At 47.7% G+C, this 16,833-nt stretch overlaps 1 protein-coding gene across 1 annotated transcript in view; it reads right to left on the bottom strand.

Moving 5' to 3' along the window:
- LOC135529652 (zinc finger protein DPF3-like) overlaps positions 1 to 16,833 on the bottom strand; it is a 58,346-nt gene that overhangs the window by 40,957 nt on the left and 556 nt on the right. The gene's annotated exons all lie outside the window — the stretch shown is intronic.

The raw sequence follows: 16,833 nt of genomic DNA, 5'->3' as shown, positions 1-16,833 counted from the left end.
CAGGTTTAAAAATATATACTTTTGTGCATTGATTTTAAGAAAGTCATTGATGTTTATGGTTAGGTACACATTGGAGCAACGACAGTCCTTTTTCGCGAATGCGCACTGCATCGATTATATGCAACGCAGGACAGGCTAGATAAACTAGTAATATCATCAACCATGTGTAGTTAACTAGTGATTATGATTGATTGTTTTTTAAAAGATAAGTTTAATGCTAGCTAGCAACTTACCTTGGCTTACTGCATTCGCGTAACAGTCAGGCTCCTCGTGAGGCAGGTGGTTAGAGCGTTGGACTAGTTACCCGTAAGGTTGCAAGATTGAATCCCAGAGCAGACAAGGTAAAAATCTGTTGTTCTGCCCCTGAACAGGCAGTTAACCCACTGTTCCTAGGCCGTCATTGTAAATAAGAATTTGTTCTTAACTGACCTGCCTAGTTAAATAAAGGTGTAAAAAAAAATATATATAGGCCAAATCGGTGTCCAAAAATACAGATTTCCGATTGTTTTGAAAACTTGAAATCGGCCCTAACTAATCGGCCATTCCGATTAATCGGTCAACCTCTTATTAAAACACCTGTAATTAAATACAGGGCCCAGATTGTTTTACCTGATCAGGTTCAGTGGTTAGAAACAACTATTTGCCCAATAAATGTTTACCTTTCTAATGGCCAACAGTATATCTACAGGCGGACATCACATCCCATGTTTATGTGTCACAGCCGAACACAACAGGTGACTTACTGACAAGCCTTTAACCAACAATGCAGTTTTAAGAAAAACACCTACAAAAAATAAATAAATAAAAGTAACAAATAATGAAAGAGCAGTAGTAAAATAACAATAGCGAGGCCCTTTTCGATATTGTCTCATCGCTGCAACTTCGGTCGAACCCTCCCCTAACCCGGACGACGCTGGGCCAATTGTGCGCTGCCCCCATGGGTCTCCCGGTCACGGTTGCCTGTGATCAAACCCGAGGCTGTAGTGGCATCACTGCGATGCCTTAGACCGCGGTGCTACTCGGGAGGCCCCCCTTACCTTTATTCTTTAAAGGTATCTGTGACCAACATATGCATGTCGGCATTCCCAGTAATGTGAAATCCATAGATTAGGGCCCAATGAATTGATTTTACTTGACTGATTCCTGAATAGGTCTCAATATGCCTTCCCTGTTAAAATTAGGTTAATTAAAAAAGATTTAAATTCATCTGTTCCACTGGATGTCAGAAGGTGAATTCACCAATTTGTAAGTCGCTCTGGATAAGAGCGTCTGCTAAATGACTTAAATGTAAATGTAAATGTAAATTTAAAGGTTAAATAAAAAGACCTACCTCCTCCCCTTCTATACCAAGCTCCTCCCCTTCTATACCAAGCCCCTCCCCTTCTATACCAAGCTCCTCCCCTTCTATGCCAAGCTCCTCCCCTTCTATACCAAGCTCCTCCCTTTCCCCATCACATCTCTCTCTTCCCCTACCGACATCTTTCTCTCCCTCTGTCTCTGTGCCCTGTCATATTCCCTGGATATTTCTGTCCCACTCCTACCAAGGAGAGTGTGTGTTCCTTCCCTCAGGTCTCTCTACACCATTACATAAGGATGTACAGCTAGGCCCAGCTACAGAGGAGCACACCACACCACACCACACTCCACTTGAGAGTGTGTGTGTGTGTGTGTGTCACGGTATGCCTTTAAAGATGTGGGATGAAAAGTGTCCTATAATCCAAACACACACACGCAGACACACACAGATCTGGGACGGCAGGGTAGCCTAGTGGTTAGAGTGTTGGTCTAGTAACCGGAAGGTTGCAAGTTCAAACCCCTGAGCCGACAAGGTACTGTCGTTCTGCCCCTGAACAGGCAGTTAACCCACTGTTCCTAAGCCGTCAATGAAAATAAGAATTTGTTCTTAACTGACTTGCCTGGTTAAATAAAGGTAAAATAGAAAAAAAAAAAAAAGAAAAACAAATCTCGAACATCAGAACATTTTGCTCTAAACCATGTGCCTATCTGTGTCCATTAGGGTTTGAATGGTTGTTCTGTTGTTTTAATGTAAGTTTTCCATGTTACAGAAACCCCTCCTTTCTTCTCAGAGAGAGAGGGCACTTCCTGTTCCTGTTGAGACACGTCAAACATTTCAACTATAATACTAATAATACTAACTAATTCTACAACCACCTAAAAGGAAGTGATTCCCAAACCTTCCAGAACAAACATTTCAACTATAATACTAACTAATTCTACAACCACCTAAAAGGAAGCGATTCACAAACCTTCCAGAACAAACATTTCAACTATAATACTAACTAATTCTACAACCACCTAAAAGGAAGCGATTCCCTAATCTTCCAGAACAAACATTTCAACTATAATACTAACTAATTCTACAACCACCTAAAAGGAAGCGATTCCCAAATCTTCCAGAACAAACATTTCAACTATAATACTAACTAATTCTACAACCACCTAAAAGGAAGCGATTCCCAAATCTTCCAGAACAAACATTTCAACTATAATACTAACTAATTCTACAACCACCTAAAAGGAAGCGATTCCCAAATCTTCCAGAACAAACATTTCAACTATAATACTAACTAATTCTACAACCACCTAAAAGGAAGCGATTCCCAAATCTTCCAGAACAAACATTTCAACTATAATACTAACTAATTCTACAACCACCTAAAAGGAAGCGATTCCCAAATCTTCCAGAACAAACATTTCAACTATAATACTAACTAATTCTACAACCACCTAAAAGGAAGCGATTCCCAAATCTTCCAGAACAAACATTTCAACTATAATACTAACTAATTCTACAACCACCTAAAAGGAAGCGATTCCCAAACCTTCCAGAACAAAGCCATCACCTACAGAGAGATGAACCCGGAAAAGAGTCCCCTAAGCAAGCTGGTCCTGGGGCTCTGTTCACAAACACGAACAGACCCCATAGAGCCCGAGGACAGCAACACAATCAGACCCAACCAAATCATCAGAAAACTAATAAGATAATTCTTTCCAATGTGTCAAGTAATTAACAACAAAAAAACAGAGCAAACTAGAATGCTATTTGGCCCTAAACAGAGAGGACACAGCGGCAGAATACCTGACCACTGTGATTGACCCAAAATTAAGGAAAGCTTTGACTATGTACAGACTCAGTGAGCATAGCCTTGCTATTGAGAAAGGCCACCTTCGCCGGTCTTCTCTTGAGTGCCAGGTCTGCCCTTGTGCACACTACCCACAAAGTGAGGAAACTGAGCTGCAAATCCTAACCTCCTGCCAAATGTATGACCATATTCGAGACACATATTTCCCTCAGATTACACAGACCCACAAAGATTTTTTAAACAAATCCAATCTACTGGGTGAAATATCACAGTGTGCCATCACAGCCACAAGAAAAGGGCAACCAGTGAAGAACAAACACCATATTTATGTATATTTTTTAAATTTTCTCTTTTGTACATGAACAATTTGCACATTGAAATGTCTTTATTATTTTGTAACTTTTGTGAGTGTACTGTTAATTTTGTATTATTTATTTCACTTTTGTTTATTATCTATTTCACTTGCTTTGGCAATGTAAACATATGCTTCCCATGCCAATAAAGCCCTTAAATTCAAATTGAATTGAGAGAGAGAGTGAGACAGAGAATTGTCTATTCCGTTTGCTTTGGCAATGTTAACATATGTTTCCCATGCCAATAAAGCCCTTAAATGTAATTGCGAGAGAGCGAGACACAGAATTGTCTATTCCGTTTGCTTTGGCAATGTTAACATATGTTTCCCCACTGGAGAGAGTGCATTTGCTATGTAAATGTTGGTTTGCTGGTTCAAGCCCTGTTACCTCTTCAGTCACCAAAACACTAAGCTTAGTCAAAGTTAAAAAGTTGACATAACCAGTTTATCTGCCTCTCGTTGCCTGTCTCTCTGTGTGTGTTGTTTACTGTTAATTTCACTTTTGTTTATTATCTACTTCACTTTCTTTGGCAATGTTGACACATGTGTCCCGTGCCAATAAAGCCTTTAAATGTAATTGAGTTTTCTAACATGCCATGATGATACTTCTGGCATCCTCGACAACAGATTGGACGTTGGGCAGTACAAATGGCTCTGTTGGTATTGCATTGTCACACACACATGGACACACACACACGGACACACACACACGGACACACACACGGACACACACACGGACACACACACGGACACACACACACACACACACACACACACACACACACACACACACACACACACACTCAGGGACAATTGGAGAGGCCAGTGGAATGTTTTCATATAAACAGTAGTGTTCAAACCAGACAGGCTTAGTTTAGCTCTCACCCACTCTCACATGCTGTTTACAGTGGCACTACACAGCAGCAAGAAGCCACTCATCAAGAGGGAGGAGTCTCTGTCTCTCTGAGTGTTTCTCTGTCTCTCTCTCTCACTCTCCATTTCCCTCATCTGTCTCAATACATTCACCACTCTCTCTCCCTAGAGACCAACAGAGTCCCTCCTCCCTCATATTGTAATGCACCTCTCTCTCCTCTCTCTTCTATTCAAGCTCTAGAGCCCCCAGCCACTCACAGGTATCTATGAATAATCATGACCTGAAGCTTTTCATTGGATGGTTAAAAGTTCTAATTTACATTCCATATGCGTAAAGCAGTGGTAACAGTATCACACTTCCAATGAGAGGTTAATATGAATATACCATGAATATTAATTTATAGACTTAACCTATAGAGCCCAGTCCTATTGAACCCTTCTGTTGGGGACAGGTTGTCTATGAAATAAAGGCCAAAGCATTTCCCCTCCTCTTCCTCCCCCTCTCTCCCCCTCTCTCCCCCTCTCTGTTTCCCCTCCTCTTTCTCCCCCTCTCTCCCCCCTCTGTTTCCCCTCCTCTTTCTCCCCCTCTCTCCCCCTCTCTCCCCTTCTCTGTTTCCCCTCCTCTTTCTCCCCCTCTCTGTTTCCCCTCCTCTTTCTCCCCCTCTCTGTTTCCCCTCCTCTTTCTCCCCCTCTCTGTTTCCCCTCCTCTTTCTCCCCCTCTCTGTTTCCCCTCCTCTTTCTCCCCCTCTCTGTTTCCCCTCCTCTTTCTCCCCCTCTCTCCCCCTCCCACTCTCTCCCCCTCCCACTCTCTCCCCTCTCTCCCCCTTTCTCGCCCTCTCTGTTTCCCCTCTCTCTCCCCCTCTCTCCCCCTTTCTCCCCCTCTCTCCCACTGGTTGAATCAATGTTGTTTCCACATCATTTAAATGAAAGCTCGCCGCCATTGGACTCTGGATCAGTGGAAACGTGGTCTCTGGAGTGATGAATCACGCTTCACCATCTGGCAGGCCAACAGACGAATCTTGGTTTGGCAGATGCCAGGAGAACGCTACCTCCGCCAATGCATAGTGCCAACTGTAAAGTTTGGCGGAGGATGATGAATAATGGTCTGGGGCTGTTTTTCCATTTTGGGGCTAAGGACCTTTAGTTCCAGTGAAGGGAAATCTTAACGCTACAGCATGCAATGAATATTCTAGATGATTCTGGGCTTCCAACTTTGAGGCAACAGTTTGGTGAAGGCCCTTTCCTGTTTCAGCATGACCATTTTATTTGTTTAACCTTTATTTAACTAGGCATGTCAGTTAAAACATAAATTCTTATTTATAATGACGGCCTACCGGGGAACAGTTGGTTAACTGTTTTGTTCAGGGGCAGAATGACAGATTTTTACCTCGTCAGCTCTGGGATTCAATCTAGCAACCTTTCGGTTACTAGTCCAACACTAACCACTAGGCTACGTGCTCTAACCACTAGGCTACCTGCTCTAACCACTAGGCTACCTGCTCTAACCACTAGGCTACCTGCTCTAACCACTAGGCTACCTGCTCTAACCACTAGGCTACCTGCTCTAACCACTAGGCTACCTGCTCTAACCACTAGGCTACCTGCTCTAACCACTAGGCTACCTGCTCTAACCACTAGGCTACCTGCTCTAACCACTAGGCTACCTGCTCTAACCACTAGGCTACCTGCTCTAAACACTAGGCTACCTGTCTCTAACCACTAGGATACCTGCTCTAACCACTAGGCTGCCTGCCTCTAACCACTAGGCTACCTGCTCTAACCACTAGACTACCTACACTGACCTCAACCCCACTGAACACCTTTGGGATGAATTGGAACGTTGACTGCGAGCCAGACCTAATGGCACAACATCGGTGCCCGACCTCACTAATGCTCGTGGCTGGAAATGGAAGCAAGTCCCCACAGCAATGTTCCAGCATCTAGTGGAAAGCCTTCCCAGAAGAGTGGAGGCTGATATTACAGCAAAGGGGGGACCAACTCCATATTAATGCTTATCATTTTTGAATGAGGTGTTTGACGAGCAGGTGTCCACATACTTTTGGTCATGTAGTGTATATATCCAGCCCCCCTCAACCTCCTCCAATCCTCTTCAACCTCCTCCAATCCTCCTCAACCTCCTCCAGCCCTCCTCACCCTTCTATAGAGTCCTCCTCAAACCCTCCTCACCCTTCTACAGCTTCCCTCAACCTCCTCCAGCTCATCTAGGTGGCTACGGGGGGTCTAGGTGGCTACGGGAGGCTAAGTGGCTACGAGAGGCTAGGTGGCTACGGGAGGCTAGGTGGATTGGGGGGGCTAGGTGGCTGGGGGGCTAGGTGGCTATGGGGGGCTAGGTGGCTAGGGGAGCCTAGGGGGCTAGGGGAGGTTAGGTGGCTAGGGGGCTTGGAGAGGCTAGGGGGCTAGGAGAGGCTAGGGGGCTAGAGGAGGCTAGGGGGCTAGGAGAGGCTCGGGGGCTTGGAGAGGATTGGGGTGGATAGGGGGCTTGGGGAGGCTAAGGGATGCTAGGGGTGGCTAGGGGATGCTAGGGGAGGCTAGGTGGCTAGGGGGCTTGGGGAGGCTAGGTGGCGCTAGGGGGCTAGGAGAGACTAGGGGGCTAGGAGAGGCTAGGGAGCTAGGGGAGGCTAGGGGGCTTGGGGAGGCTAGGGGGCTTGGGGAGGATTGGGGTGGATAAGGGGCTTGGGGAGGCTAAGGGATGCTAGGGGAGGCTAAGGGATGCTAGGGGAGGCTAGGGGATGCTTGGGGAGGCTAGGTGGCACTAGGGGATGCTAGGGGAGGTTAGGTGGCTAGGGGAGGCTAGGGGGCTTGGAGAGGCTAGGGGGCTAGGAGAGGCTAGGGGGCTAGGAGAGGCTAGGGGGCTTGGAGAGGATTGGGGTGGATAGGGGGCTTGGGGAGGCTAAGGGATGCTAGGGGAGGCTAGGGGATGCAAGGTGGGTAGGGGGCTTGGGGAGGCTAAGGGGCTTGCAGAGGATTGGGGTGGATAGGGGGCTTGGGGAGGCTAAGGGATGCTAGGGGAGGCTAGGTGGCTAGGGGGCTTGGGGAGGCTAGGTGGCGCTAGGGGGCTAGGAGAGACTAGGGGGCTAGGAGAGGCTAGGGGGCTAGGAGAGGCTAGGGGGCTAGGAGAGGCTAGGGGGCTTGGAGAGGCTAGGGGGCTAGGAGAGGCTAGGGGGCTAGGAGAGGCTAGGGGGCTAGGAGAGACTAGGGGGCTTGGAGAGGCTTGGAGGCTAGGGGGGTTGGAGAGCGAGGGGGCTCGGAGAGGCTAGGGGGCTAGGAGAGGCTAGGGGGCTAGGAGAGGCTAGGGGGGTTGGAGAGGCTAGGGGGTTGGAGAGGCTAGGGGGCTAGGAGAGGCTAGGGGGCTAGGAGAGGCTAGGGGGCTAGGAGAGGCTAGGGGGCTAGGAGAGGCTAGGGGGCTAGGGAGCTAGGGGAGGCTAGGGGGCTTGGGGAGGCTAGGGGGCTTGGGAGGATTGGGGTGGATAGGGGGCTTGGGGAGGCTAAGGGATACTAGGGGAGGCTAGGGGATGCTAGGTGGCTAGGGGGCTTGGGGAGGCTAGGTGGCGCTAGGGGATGCTAGGTGAGATTAGGTGGCTACGGGAGGCTAGGTGGAGCTGAGAGGTTTTTGTAGGAGAAGGGGGAGGAAAACTGTTTCCCCAGACCAAGACAGACAGGAGGAGAAGACAGAGAGAGTGATAGAGCGATGAAGAGTGATAGAGCGAGGGAAAGGGGAGAGATGGAGAGTGATAGAGCGATGAAGAGTGATAGAGCGAGGGAAAGGGGAGAGATGGAGAGTGATAGAGCGAGGGAAAGGGGAGAGATAGAGAGGGATAGAGCGAGGGAAAGGGGAGAGATGGAGAGTGATAGAGCGAGGGAAAGGGGAGAGATGGAGAGTGATAGAGCGAGGGAAGGGGGAGAGATGGAGAGTGATAGAGCGAGGGAAAGGGGAGAGATGGAGAGTGATAGAGCGAGGGAAAGGGGAGAGATGGAGAGTGATAGAGCGAGGGAAGGGGGAGAGATGGAGAGTGATAGAGCGATGGAGAGATGGAGAGGGATAGAGCGATGGAGAGGGAGAGATGGAGAGGGATAGAGATGTTTTTGTTAGTTTATTTAATCTTTATTTAACCAGGAAGGGCTCATTGAAATTTGAAATCTCTTTTTCAAGGGAGAGGGGAGAGTGATAGAGCGATGGAGAGGGGAGAGGGACACTGGGAGAGATGGAGAGGGAGAGCGATAGAGAGATGGAGGGACAGAGGGAGAGATGGAGGGAGAGCGATGGAGAGGGACAATGGGAGAGATGGAGAGGGAGAGCGATAGAGAGATGGAGGGACACTGGGAGAGGTGGAGAGCGATAGAGAGATGGAGAGGGACAATGGGAGAGATGGAGAGGGAGAGTGATAGAGAGATGGAGAGGGACACAGAGAGATGGAGAGGGAGAGTGATAGAGAGATGGAGAGGGACACTGGGAGAGGTGGAGAGGGAGAGCGATAGAGAGATGGAGAGGGACACTGGGAGAGATGGAGAGAGAGAGCGATAGAGAGGGAGAGATGGAGGGAGAGCGATAGAGAGGGACAATGGGAGAGATTGAGAAAGAGCGCGATATAGAGATGGAGAGGGACAATGGGTGAGATGGAGAGGGAGAGCGATAGAGAGGGAGAGATGGAGGGAGAGCGATAGAGAGATGGAGAGGGACAATGGGAGAGATGGAGAGGGAGAGAAATAGAGAGGGAGAGATGGAGGGAGAGTGATAGAGAGATGGAGGGACACTGGGAGAGGTGGAGAGGGAGAGGGATAGAGAGATGGAGAGGGACACTGGGAGAGATGGAGAGGGAGAGCGATAGAGAGATGGAGAGGGACACTGGGAGAGACGGAGAGGGAGAGCGATAGAGAGATGGAGAGGGGAGAGGGAGAGCGATAGAGGGATGGAGAGGGACACTGGGACAGATGGAGAGGGACAATGGGAGAGATGGAGAGGGAGAGCGAAAGAGAGATGGAAAGGGGAGAGGGACACTGGGAGAGATGGAGAGGGAGAGCGATAGAGAGATGGAGAGGGACACTGGGAGAGATGGAGAGGGAGAGCGATAGAGAGATGGAGAGGGGAGAGGGAGAGCGATAGAGGGATGGAGAGGGACACTGGGACAGATGGAGAGGGACAATGGGAGAGATGGAGAGGGAGAGCGAAAGAGAGATGGAAAGGGGAGAGGGACACTGGGAGAGATGGAGAGGGAGAGCGGTAGAGAGATGGAGGGACACTGGGAGAGATGGAGAGGGAGAGCGGTAGAGAGATGGAGGGACACTGGGAGAGATGGAGAGGGAGAGCGATAGAGAGATGGAGAGGGACACTGGGAGAGATGGAGAGGGAGAGCGGTAGAGAGATGGAGGGACACTGGGAGAGATGGAGAGGGAGAGCGATAGAGAGATGGAGAGGGGAGAGGGACACTGGGAGAGATGGAGAGGGAGAGCGATAGAGAGATGGAGAGGGACACTGGGAGAGATGGAGAGGGAGAGCGATAGAGAGATGGAAAGGGGAGAGGGACACTGGGAGAGATGGAGAGGGAGAGCGGTAGAGAGATGGAGGGACACTGGGAGAGATGGAGAGGGAGAGCGGTAGAGAGATGGAGGGACACTGGGAGAGATGGAGAGGGAGAGCGATAGAGAGATGGAGAGGGACACTGGGAGAGATGGAGAGGGAGAGCGGTAGAGAGATGGAGGGACACTGGGAGAGATGGAGAGGGAGAGCGATAGAGAGATGGAGAGGGACACTGGGAGAGATGGAGAGGGAGAGCGATAGAGGGAGAGCGATAGAGAGATGGAAAGGGGAGAGGGACACTGGGAGAGACGGAGAGGGAGAGCGATAGAGAGATGGAGGGACACTGGGAGAGATGGAGAGGAAGAGCGATGGAGGGACACTGGGAGAGATGGAGAGCGAGAGAGATGGAGGGACACTAGGAGAGATGGAGAGCGAAAGAGAGATGGAGAGATAGAGAGATGGAGGGACACTGGGAGAGATGGAGAGGGAGAGCGAAAGAGAGATGGAGAGGGAGAGAGAGTAGGATAGTGAGATTGAGATGTATGAAAACAATGTCACACACCCACTCATACACACACCCTCTCCCCCTCGTACACACACCCTCTCCCCCTCGTACACACACCCTCTCCCCCTCTCCCTCAGTCTACATACAGAAACGTGTCAGATCCATGTGTTGAACAGGAAAAAGGATTTATGATCCCTCCATGGAGTCTCCCTATGGAACAATGTGTCCCAAATGGCACACTATTCCCTATTTAGTGCACTACTTTAGACCAGAGGCCTATGGGCCCCCTGGACAAAAGAAGTGCACTACACAAGGGGAGTGGGTGCCGAATGTTCCCGGGCCGTTCTAATTCCCAACGCCTGGAAAACATTCCCGCCAGCTCGACCATTCCCCCAAAACCGAGCGGGAATCACAAAAGGCCAGGGAGCCAGAGAGCTGCCCCAGTGTTTAGAGTCGGTCTGAAAGCACACATGTAATTCACCCATCAATCACTCTAGCTCCCTCGTCCTCTCACGCTAAACGGGGGAGGGGAGTGTGTTCCTGTAAGCCAGACACACACACACACACACACACAAACAGGCAGAAAGGGGCAGGGCCACACACACAAATACAAGACAGACACACAAATAGACAGGGAAAGGGTCACACGCACACCTACTCCTACAGACATCCACCCCCCCCCACACACGCACACCGTCTTCTCCTATACATTTCCCCCTGCACAGCCCGCCCCCACAATCTATAAACTCAGAGCCATGTCTGCCCAGCTCTATATCCCTCTATGGGTAAGTGCCTCCAACCTCACAGTTAAAATCACACAGACACACATTTCCAGTGAGTGAGTGCACGGGCCGCGACCCCGCAGAAACAGGCCAGTGCACGGGCCGCGACCCCGCAGAAACAGGCCAGTGCACGGGCCGCGACCCCGCAGAAACAGGCCAGTACACGGGCCGCGACCCCGCAGAAACAGGCCAGTACACGGGCCGCGACCCCGCAGAAACAGGCCAGTGCACGGGCCGCGACCCCGCAGAAACAGGCCAGTACACGGGCCGCGACCCCCAGAAACAGGCCAGTACACGGGCCGCGACCCCGCAGAAACAGGCCAGTACACGGGCCGCGACCCCGCAGAAACAGGCCAGTGCACGGGCCGCGACCCCGCAGAAACAGGCCAGTACACGGGCCGCGACCCCGCAGAAACAGGCCAGTACACGGGCCGCGACCCCGCAGAAACAGGCCAGTGTAGCATATTGTCTCTGACTATTGTTTCTGTATGATCTTCTGTTATTGTGTTGCATTGTGGGGAGAGGAGGAGGGGGGGGCTATGTAGGCTTCAAATGCAATGTTTCCCTTTGCTGACATGTTGCCAGCTCTCTTTCACAGACATATATTTGAATCACCCCCCAAAAAAAAAAATACTTCCTAAAAGGTCAAATAAAACAAATGAAATGAATAAATAAAGATGAATAATATTTAGGACATCCATAATTCAGAAGAATGATGTGGTTTATTCTGAGATGCCAGACGATGGGTCATGATGATGCCATATGCTGACTAACTGTTAGTAGACGTGAGACAGCAGCACTAGCAGGTACTTCCTGTTGTTTACCATGTGATTTAACAGGTACAACCTTTTGAGACTTTCTGTCATTTGTGTTTCCCAGACAGGCTCAACACTGAGGCGTCCTGTAATTAAAATGGTAATAACTGAACTCAACTTTGTCAGAGAATAGGCTTATTCACGGATAATACTACAGTAATAACTAACTTCAAATTGAATCACTGTCTTAAAAATGCTAATACCATAATATATTAAAGTATCCAGTAGGGCTGGGAGTTGCCAGGGACCATAGTGAGGGACCTCACGTTCTCTCTCTCTCTCTCTCTCTCTCTCTCTGTCTCTGTCTCTCTCTCTCTCTCTGTCTCTCTCTCTCTCTCTCTCTCTGTCTCTCTCTGTATCTCTCTCTCTCTCGGTCTCTCTCTCTGTATCTCTGTCTCTCTCTCTGTATCTCTGTCTCTCTCTCTCTCTGTATCTCTCTCTCTCTCTCTCTCGGTCTCTCTCTCTGTATCTCTGTCTCTCTCTCTCTCTCTCTCTCTCTCTCCTCTCTCTCAATTTTGTCCACCTCCTAAGTATGAATTTTAATTATATATATATATATATATGCATCCAGTTTTCTTAAAGGGGGGGTTGACTATGCTCTATGTTATTTAAAAATGGTTTTGTTTTATGCAGAGAGCAGGAGACAAGCCATGGACAATGAACTTCCCATGGTACCAAACCTCTTATCAGCAGAACGGGGATGTTGTTACGAGCTTAGTGCAAACCCGACACCTCACATAGAAACACACTGGTCAGATAGGAACCACATTAAACCCAAGATGGCGAGGGAGAGCGACAAGCAGTCCCCTGCACCTCTCTGGGTTAAATGGATTAAATGCAGAAGACATAACTGTCCATGAATCCCCTTTTCCTCTTGACAAGGCCTGGCACAAAGAGGATATATTTGAATGTGTGATTCATATCTATGTAAAACGAGACTCTCTCCATCCCTGTGATACAATGCCTTGCAGACAAAAAGGTCCTTTCTTTCATGCTTTAACTGAATTTCCTATGGAAGAGTCTTCTGAAATGGTAGATAACACCACAGAAAAAAATAATATAGTTTGGGCCAGGTAGAATTTAGCCTGGCTATAAAACAGTCAGAATATAGTCTGGGACAGGTAGACTTTAGCCTGGCTATAAAACAGTCAGAATATAGTCTGGGCCAGGTAGAATTTAGCCTGGCTATAAAACAGACAGAATATAGTCTGGGCCAGGTAGAATTTAGCCTGGCTATAAAACAGTCAGAATATAGTCTGGGCCAGGTAGAATTTAGCCTGGCTATAAAACAGTCAGAATATAGTCTGGGCCAGGTAAAATTTAGCCTGGCTATAAAACAGTCAGAATATAGTCTGGGCCAGGTAGAATTTAGCCTGGCTATAAAACAGACAGAATATAGTCTGGGACAGGTAGAATTTAGCCTGGCTATAAAACAGTCAGAATATAGTCTGGGCCAGGTAGAATTTAGCCTGGCTATAAAACAGTCAGAATATAGTCTGGGCCAGGTAGAATTTAGCCTGGCTATAAAACAGTCAGAATATAGTCTGGGACAGGTAGAATTTAGCCTGGCTATAAAACAGTCAGAATATAGTCTGGGCCAGGTAGAATTTAGCCTGGCTATAAAACAGTCAGAATATAGTCTGGGCCAGGTAGAATTTAGCCTGGCTATAAAACAGTCAGAATATAGTCTGGGCCAGGTAAAATTTAGCCTGGCTATAAAACAGTCAGAATATAGTCTGGGCCAGGTAGAATTTAGCCTGGCTATAAAACAGACAGAATATAGTCTGGGACAGGTAGAATTTAGCCTGGCTATAAAACAGACAGAATATAGTTTGGGCCAGGTAGAATTTAGCCTGGCTATAAAACAGTCAGAATATAGTCTGGGCCAGGTAGAATTTAGCCTGGCTATAAAACAGACAGAATATGGTCTGGGCCAGGTAGAATTTAGCCTGGCTATAAAACAGACAGAATATAGTCTGGGCCAGGTAGAATTTAGCCTGGCTATAAAACAGACAGAATATGGTCTGGGCCAGGTAGAATTTAGCCTGGCTATAAAACAGACAGAATATAGTCTGGGCCAGGTAGAATTTAGCCTGGCTATAAAAAAGTCAGAATATAGTCTGGGCCAGGTAGAATTTAGCCTGGCTATAAAACAGTCAGAATATAGTCTGGGCCAGGTAAAATTTAGCCTGGCTATAAAACAGTCAGAATATAGTCTGGGCCAGGTAGAATTTAGCCTGGCTATAAAACAGACAGAATATAGTCTGGGCCAGGTAGAATTTAGCCTGGCTATAAAACAGACAGAATATAGTTTGGGCCAGGTAGAATTTAGCCTGGCTATAAAACAGTCAGAATATAGTCTGGGCCAGGTAGAATTTAGCCTGGCTATAAAACAGTCAGAATATAGTCTGGGCCAGGTAAAATTTAGCCTGGCTATAAAACAGTCAGAATATAGTCTGGGCCAGGTAGAATTTAGCCTGGCTATAAAACAGACAGAATATAGTCTGGGACAGGTAGAATTTAGCCTGGCTATAAAACAGACAGAATATAGTTTGGGCCAGGTAGAATTTAGCCTGGCTATAAAACAGTCAGAATATAGTCTGGGCCAGGTAGAATTTAGCCTGGCTATAAAACAGACAGAATATGGTCTGGGCCAGGTAGAATTTAGCCTGGCTATAAAACAGACAGAATATAGTCTGGCCCAGGTAGAATTTAGCCTGGCTATAAAACAGACAGAATATAGTTTGGGCCAGGTAGAATTTAGCCTGGCTATAAAACAGACAGAATATAGTCTGGGACAGGTAGAATTCAGCCTGGCTATAAAACAGACAGAATATAGTCTGGCCCAGGTAGAATTTAGCCTGGCTATGAAACAAAGTGCTGCATTCACTATTGTTCGTTTGACTTTCCACTGGTTCCACCAGGAACATAGCCAAGTGACTAAGAACAGTATATATAGTGAAAACAACAGTCTCTATAGTGAAAACAACAGTATCTATAGTGAAAACAACAGTATCTATAGTGAAAACAACAGTATCTATAGTGAAAACAACCGTATCTATAGTGAAAACAACAGTATCTATAGTGAAAACAATCATACCTATAGTGAAAACAACAGTCTCTATAGTGAAAACAACCGTACCTATAGTGAAAACAACAGTCTCTATAGTGAAAACAACAGTCTCTATAGTGAAAACAACCGTATCTATAGTGAAAACAACCGTATCTATAGTGAAAACAACCGTATCTATAGTGAAAACAACAGTATCTATAGTGAAAACAACCGTATCTATCGACACCATTTTTCGTAGTCAATTGGCAAGACGGCATCTCGTGTGTAACCACATTCATATTTCAGCCCACACACCATCCGGACACAAACATGTTGACCGCACTGTCTGTTTGGTTGCTTTGCTCTTGCTGTCAGTGAAGGACCATCTGTTAGACCAAACAATGGAGCTTATTTAGTGTAGACCAGGAATGCAAGCCTGTTCTTCTGACTACCACTCCAACAATAGGCCGTGTTATAACTATGTGCCAGACCCCTTCGCTACATTCCACAGCAAATGTGGGTAAATATGTCCTGATAGTCTAGCGTGTCTAGCAGGCAGAGTGTCTAGCAGGCAGAGTGTCCGTATGTGTCCCAAAATGGTACACTATTCTCTATGTAGTGCACTATTTCTGAACAGCTCCCTGGTTAAAATGTGTGCACCACACACATAGGGAATATGGTTCCATGTGGGACGGAGACATACAGCCGGTCTGTGAATGGAATCACATCACTTTCACAGACAGATGGGACAATATGCTGCAAGGCTTTTACACAGAAACAAGGTTGTTATCACCAACATCCAGTCAGCAGTGACTATAGGATAGCAGCAGTGACTATAGGATAGCAGCAGTGACTACAGGAGAGCAGCAGTGACTACAGGAGAGCAGCAGTGACTACAGGAGAGCAGCAGTGACTACAGGATAGCAGCAGTGACTACAGGAGAGCAGCAGTGACTACAGGAGAGCAACAGTGACTACAGGAGAGCAGCAGTGACTACAGGAGAGCAGCAGTGACTACAGGAGAGCAACAGTGACTACAGGAGAGCAGCAGTGACTACAGGAGAGCAGCAGTGACTACAGGACAGCAGCAGTGACTACAGGACAGCAGCAGTGACTACAGGAGAGCAACAGTGACTCTAGGAGAGCAACAGTGACTACAGGAGAGCAGCAGTGACTACAGGACAGCAGCAGTGACTACAGGACAGCAGCAGTGACTACAGGACAGCAGCAGTGACTACAGGACAGCAGCAGTGACTACAGGAGAGCAGCAGTGACTACAGGAGAGCAGCAGTGACTACAGGAGAGCAGCAGTGACTACAGGACAGCAGCAGTGACTACAGGACAGCAGCAGTGACTACAGAAGTCAGCAGGTACATTGACTTGTTGCTGCATTTCAATGGCAGACAGACAAAAAAAACATACAGCTCCTGGAGCTGTGTTCAATGCTCAAAAACAGTGTTGACACTATTGAGACGCATAGACGTGTTCTTTATCACATTAGATTAGGCCACTAGTTCTATTTGCCGATCCCAGTAAAGCGATTCTTGATGGTAAACCGTTTTCCCTTCACGGACACGGCTCCTGTGCGCTCAGCCTGATCGGACCTTTCGCTCCCGAAATCTGTCGCAGACAGTAAAAAGCAATCCTATGCATAGGCTACTCAAATGATAGCCCATCATCACAGGGTACTCCGTGTGGTTTTTTTTACTGAGGAAATAATCCCACATTATAAATTCTGAATATACATTATCCTAATGTTGGCTATTGATGAGAGAGCGCACAAAAGAAGCGCTGGTTAGTTTACGTGAATTCCAA

This window comes from Oncorhynchus masou, unplaced genomic scaffold (genome assembly GCF_036934945.1).
Source record: "Oncorhynchus masou masou isolate Uvic2021 unplaced genomic scaffold, UVic_Omas_1.1 unplaced_scaffold_1196, whole genome shotgun sequence".
Lineage (NCBI taxonomy): Eukaryota > Metazoa > Chordata > Actinopteri > Salmoniformes > Salmonidae > Oncorhynchus > Oncorhynchus masou.
Note: the sequence above shows the minus strand (reverse complement) of the source record. Positions and strands in the feature narration are given on the sequence as shown.